General features: G+C 39.4%; 1 non-coding gene across 1 annotated transcript; it reads left to right on the top strand.

Moving 5' to 3' along the window:
• The first annotated feature begins 400 nt into the window (after positions 1 to 400).
• Positions 401 to 506, top strand: LOC148577917 (small nucleolar RNA R71). Its single transcript, XR_015903918.1, has one exon. It is a non-coding gene; the product is annotated as a small nucleolar RNA R71 (small nucleolar RNA).
• The last annotated feature ends 6346 nt before the right edge of the window (positions 507 to 6852 follow it).

The raw sequence follows: 6852 nt of genomic DNA, 5'->3' as shown, positions 1-6852 counted from the left end.
CATCTTCAAAACCCCAATTTACAATCTTCATAGCCAATAATAAGAACATATTTCCCTGTAGTTCTTGAGAAGATGACCCGAGGTTTAAATACTCGGTTATCAATTTTAAAGGGATTTGTTACTTATGACAACCAAAACGTTTGCATGGATGACTTTTGTTGGTTTAGAAACTATACTTGCAACGAGGATTTGTCTGCAAATTTCTAGACCACACAAAAGTTATCTCATCATGCTTCTGTGCCTGTGATTCCTGGTAGACTCAGCTAAGTCGCTGATCAGTTGCCATGCTTCATCTGCGGTCTTGTACTTTTTCAAAGATCCATTACTAGCACCATCTAATGTAGTTTTATCCCGAGGCATCATGCCTTGAGTGAAGTAGCTAATAAACACTAGTCTGTCAATCATGTGATGGGGGCATGCGTCCAGAAGGTTCTTGAAATGCTCCCAGTACTCATAGAGAGTTTCTATTCACCTTGAACAATGCATGAGATCTCTTTCCTTATTCTGTCTGTAACTTCAGCTGGAAAGTATTTTTCCAAAAATGCTCTCCTGAGCGTATCCCAGTTGGTAACATTCGCTTCAGGTTGGGAGTAATACCACTCCCTTGCCTTTCCCTCAAGAGAAAACAGGTAGGCAGTCAACAGAATAGAAATTTCATTCGCACCATGACGCCTAATAGTAGAACAGGCTGTCTGGAAATCCCTTAGGTGCTTAATAGGCTCTTGAGCAGGTAAGCCATGAAACTTGGGCATCAAGTTGATAAGTGCAGTCTTCAGTTCAAAATCTACAGCCAGAGTTGGATGATGCACTTGATACGGCTGTAGTGTAAAATCTGGGGCTCCTGCTTCCTGGAGAGTAATCCTCTGAGGTGCTGCCATGTTTTTTTCACGTGAATCAACTAAATCAGTAGTAAAGGAGCTTGTTTCATTCTCAGATGGCGGTTCAGATTTTCCCTCAGATGAGACTGGTGAATTGATAACAATCACTTCACCACCCTCAGAGGCTAACCGACATCGAGCTCACCTAATACGTGAAATAGTTCTTTCAATTTCAGGATCAAACGCAACTAAGCTCGGATCAGGCAGTGAACGTGTCATTCAATGAAAGAAACATATAGCTCATGGTAATAAAATAAAAATAAAATATGCAAATAAAGTAAAAATATGTACTCTAATTAATAATTCAGCACACAATTGCAACTCCCCGGCAACGGCGCCAAAAACTGGTGCGTAGCAGAAGTTAGGCCAATTAAGAGATTTTAAATAAGAGTACAGCATTGCAAGTATAGCCCTTAACCAGCTAAAATCCGCCTCACCAATTTAGAAAGGTGTCACAAAAATTTACAATAAAAATACTGGGAGTATGAATCCCAGGTCGTCTCCCAACGAGTTGTGAGAAAGTATGTTATTTTATTAATTAGGAATTTCCATGAGAGTTTGAGAGTTGAATAATGATCAATTAAATAATTAAAGCAACAAAAACGAAGAATGATTATTAATATTCTAGATAAAAAGCCTTGACTGGTGGAATGATTAATTAGAAGTTCTATCCTTGTTGGGGTCTCTTAAGTGTAGTATTAAAAAAGTTGTTGTTTTCACTTAGTTAACCCTTACTAAATAAAGGAAAGTCAGGTGATTGAGCTAACTCTTATTCGCAAATCCTAGTCCTCTCCCTTGGGAAGGTCTAGCGTTAGTAAATACAGAACTAGCCAATAATTTCCAGTTTAATCAGCACTTAAGCCTTCCAACTCAAGTGTCTCCTTTTAATCAACCCCCATGTCAAGTATGGAGTCTACTCCATTGACATGAATATAACGCTCATAAAAATAATAGAAGAAGACATGATAAATTGAATAAAAATAAAGCTTCGAAATTTATTAAAAGTAAAAGTAATCCTCTTCACTAACAATTCATGAAAATAATCCAATTACCATCCTGACCAAGAATTAAAAATATGGAATAAATAAATAAAAGAGTAAGTAAAGAAACAAACTAGAATAATGTCTTCAACGGAGGTAATGACTCTTCAATATCCAAAAGCAAAAGTAATGAATGTAAAGTGAACCTAGAGGGAAAGTGATCCTCTCTAAATTCATATCTAAAACTAAAACTATCCTAATGTATGTAAAACTATATGTCTATTGTGTCTAAGATGTGTGTTGAGTCTCTGCATGTTCTATGGCTTTATTCTGTGTTTCTGGGCCGAAAACTGGGTCAAAATGCGGCCTGAAATCACCCCCAGTGTTTTCTGTTAATTCTGCAGATCACGCAGGTCACACGTACGCGTCGTCCACGCATTCGCGTCATTCAGCAATTTTCCTTGTCACGCGAGCGCATCGTTCACGCATTCGCGTCATTCGTGCAGACTCCAATCCACGCGTACACGTCAGGCACGCACACGCGTCGCTGCAATTTCTCCATTCCGCGCACTCGCTTGAGCCATTCGCGCGCGTCGGTGTTCGCTGGTCATCTCCTTAGTTTCTTGTGTTCCTTCCATTTTTGCAAGCTTCCTCTTCATTCTCTATGCCATTCCTGCCCTATAAAGCCTGAAACACTTAACACACGGATCACGGCATCGAATGGTATGAAGGAGAATTAAAATATACTAATTAAAGATCTCTAGGAAACAAGTTTTCAACCATAAACAATATTAGGAAGGAATTATAAAATCATGCGATTAGTAGGAATAAGTGGGTGATGACTTGATGAAACCGCTCAATTAAACACAAGATAAACCATAAAATAGTGGTTTATCAGGTCACTAAAAATCATGACACTAGTGTGATCCCACATCCAAAAAATTGGAGCACCATGGTCCGAGGGCAACCCTTGGATTTTAGCCTGGAGAATGTAAGGTTGGTGCTCCATTTACCAATGTTGCAAGGAGACCAACATCCTTACACTAGGAGAGTCAATTTTGATCAGAGGCTGGATCAAGTCCTTTCAGACATTTGTGTGGAAGGAGCTCAGTGGAAGAGGGATGCTCAAGGCAAGCCTATCCAACTGAGAAGGCTTGACCTCAAGCCCATAGCTAGAGGATGGTTGGAATTCATCAAACGCTCTATCATTCCTACTAGCAATCGGTCAGAAGTGACCATTGACAGAGCCATCATGGTTCATTGCATCATGATTGGAAGTGAGGTGGAGGTACATGAGGTAATACCTCAAGAGATGTACAAGAAAGCTGAAAAGCCTTCCCCCTTAGCAAGGTTGACATTCCCCCATCTTATCTGTCATCTATACAATTCAGTTAGAATTGTCAAAGAAGGAGACATTCCTATTGAGGAGGACAAGCCCATCACCAACAAGAGGATAGAGCAAACTAGAGAGTCAGCACATGGACCACAGCAAGAGCATGTGAAGCTGCCTCAACAAGAGATCCCTGAGATGCTTCAAGGGATGCATTTTTCTCCCCAAGGCCAATTTTGCACACTTCTCTAGGAGAATTGAGCTCCGGTATGGATCAACTAAGGATGGGACATCAAGAGCACTCCACCATCCTCCATGACATAAGGGAAGAACAAAGAGTTATGAGGGAAGAACAACAGAGGCAGGGGCGTAACATAGAGGAAATCAAGCTCTCCATTGGATCCTTCAGAAGGAGTAGTAGCCACCATCACTAAGGTGGATTCGTTCACTTTACTCTCCTGTTGCCTATATTTTTTCTGTTTTCCATGTATTTTGCTTTATTGTCTGTTTCTAGTGCATAATTATCTGTCTTTATGTCTTAAAGCTATGTAATATTCCATGCATCTCTCACCATGATTAAAAGAAAAAAATATTTCATTTAAAAAAGAAAAGTAAGATGCATGAATTTCGAGTTTTATATTAGGAATAGTTCAATTATGTGATGTGGTGGCAATGCTTTTGTTTTCTGAATGTATGAATAAACAGTGCATATTTGATATTGGAGTTAAAGAATGTTGGCTCTTGAAAGAATGAGGACAAAAGTGAAGTATTATTGGTGATCTGAAAAATCCTAAAATTGATTCTTGAAGTAAGAAAAAGCAGCAAAAAGCAATTAAAAAAAAAGCAAAATGAAAAAAAAAGCAGAAAAAGAAATAAAAAACAGAAAAAACCAATAGCTCTTTAAACCAAAAAGTAACAGCAAAAAGCCAGTAGCTCTTTAAACCAAAAGGCAAGAGCAACAATCCAAGGCTTTGAGCATCAATGATTAGGGGGCCTAAAAGAAATATCTTAGCCTAGGCAGTTCAATTGAGCTGCTTCCCTAACTATATGCTTGTGGTGTGAAGGTGTCAAGTGAAAAACTTGAGACTGAGCAGGTAAAGTCGTGGTCCAAAGCAAAGAATGTGCTTAAGAACTCTGGACACCACTGACTGGGTATTCTAACAAAGCTGAATCACAATCCTAAGGGGTTCACCCAGTTAAAGTGTTTGTGGCATTTATGTATCCGGTGGTAATACTGAAAAACAAAGTGCTTAGGGTCACGACCAAGACTCTAAAGAGGCTGTGTTCAAGAATAAAAAAGAGCTTAACTAAGAGAATCAATAGTATCATCTGGATTCTAAGTTCCTAAAGATGCCAACTATTCTGAGCTTCAATGGAAAGTGAGATGCCAAAACTATTCAGAAGCAAGAAGCTACTAGTCCCGTTCATCTAATTGAAACTGAGCTTCATTAAGAACTCTGAAATTTATTGCATCCTTCTATTTATTTTTATCCTACTTTGTTTTTGGTTGCTTGGGGACAAGCAACAGTTTGAGTTTGGTGTTCTGATGAGCGGATATTTTATATGCTTTTTGGCATCATTTTCATATACTTTTCATTATGATTTGTTTGAGTTTTATTATGTTTTCATAGGTTTTAATGCAAAATTTACATTTTTGGATTTTACTTTGAGTTTGTGTGTTTTATGGTGATTTCAGGTATTTTCTGGCTAAAATTGAGGAGCTTGAGCAGAAGTCTGATTCAGAAGCAGAGAAAAGACTGCAGATGTTGTCAGGATCTGACCTCTGTGCACTCAAAGGAGCTTTTCTAGAGCTATAGTAGTCTAAATGGCACTCTCTCAATGGATATGGAAAGCTAACATCTAGGGATTTCCAGAAATATATAATAGTTTATACTTTGTTTCGGAATTGGAGGCCCAAAACTGGCGTTTAACGCCAGCCACCAGCCCCATTCCTGGCGTCCAGCGCCCACAGGGGAGCAACTGGAGTCCAACACCCAAAGGGGGGGTCCGTAACCAGCGTTCAATGCTTCTAATAGACACTAGCACATGGAAGACACTCAAGCTCAGCCCAAACACTCACCAAGTAAGTCCCAGAAGTGGTTTTTTTAACTATCAACTTAGTTTACCATATTTCTGTAATCTTTAGTTACTAGATTAGTATATATAGGAAAATATCAACCATGTTTAGGATCTCTCCAGCATATCATATTTTTAAGCCTTTCATTGTACAGTATAAGTCACTAACCTCCTAAGGTTAAGGTTAGGAGCTCTGCTGAGTTTCATGGATCAATAATATTACTGTTTTCATTCAATATGTCTGATTCTTTTCTCTTATGCAACCTCGTTCTTCATCTTATAAATTGAGGGTGACCCGTGACAATCACCCTTGTTCTATATGGGTTCCATGTGATTTCTGACCTGGATAGCATTGAACTAAAGTTAGAGATTGCATTGCGGATTCCAATAGAGTATTTGAGCAACTTTGGATATGTGACATATAATTCCATTGACTATGGGTGCGTAAAGTTTTTGTGGCGTTAAGGATAGAGTCAGAGAAGTAGCGCTTTCTGATCCGGAAGATCTGCCTTGTCTGTGGCACCTTGAGTAGGATCGTAAAGAGGAGTGGACTGCTTAGAGCTTCATCTTCTGCTACAGTGAGAAACCTAGAGGTGGCTTGATGAGAGGACATGAGTCATCTCAACGTGGTAGATTGTTGAATTAGAGGAGGTTAACTTGATGAGAGGACATGATTTAATCACTTACGGCTGCCATTGAAGGAACCAGAAGGTTATTGAAGAAGACAATAAGAAAAGGTAATCCGAAAAGACAAAGTATCTCTGAAGCCTCAACCATTCTATTACCATTGAATTCTCGTTTAACCAGTAATATTTTATTTAATTATTTATTTTATATGCTTTTCGTGACAAACTATAATTTCTATCCACCTAACTAAGATCTGCAAGGTGTCCACTGCTTACTCAAACCAACAATCCTCATGGGATCGACCCCGACTTACCTCAGGTATTGCTTGGACGATCCAGTATACTTGCCGGTCCATCTGTACGAATTCTGTGGAGCCAGTTTCGTGCACCATTTACCTTTGCTTTATTGTTTAATGCTTTTAAAACCCACAAAACCAACTTTTGCTGTTTCCCTGACTAAGCCAATCAGTTGACCATTGTTGCTAGTTCCTCAGTCCTCATGGGATCGACCCTCACTTACCTGAGGTATTACTTGGACGACCTAGTGTACTTTCCGATTCAGTTGTGGACATTCTAAATCGGCACCAAATGTTTGGTGCCGTTGCTGGGAACTAACAGTGATTGACAACTACCAATTGTCTGATTGCTTAGATTAGGAAATTCATAGAGATTCTCACTTTTCTTTGTTTTCTATTTGTTTATGAGTAGGAACAGGGACAAACAACCCCTACTTCATTTTGATCCTGAACCTGAGAGGACATTGAGGCGGCGTTTGTAACAAGCTAGAGCTTACAGAGCCGGTGAGAATCTCAGGGACACTTTTGAGAAGGAAGCCATGGACCCCAATAATCTCAATAATGGGGGAAATCCAAATGATAATGAACAAGCCAAAAGGACGCTGAGCTCATACACTGCCCCTACTCCTGACTTTTATGGCACAGTATCTCAGTACCTCCCATTGG

The sequence above is a fragment of the Arachis ipaensis genome, chromosome B1, assembly GCF_059453495.1.
Source record: "Arachis ipaensis isolate K30076 ecotype BB chromosome B1, ASM5945349v1, whole genome shotgun sequence".
In the NCBI taxonomy this organism is placed as follows: Eukaryota; Viridiplantae; Streptophyta; class Magnoliopsida; order Fabales; family Fabaceae; genus Arachis; species Arachis ipaensis.
Note: the sequence above shows the minus strand (reverse complement) of the source record. Positions and strands in the feature narration are given on the sequence as shown.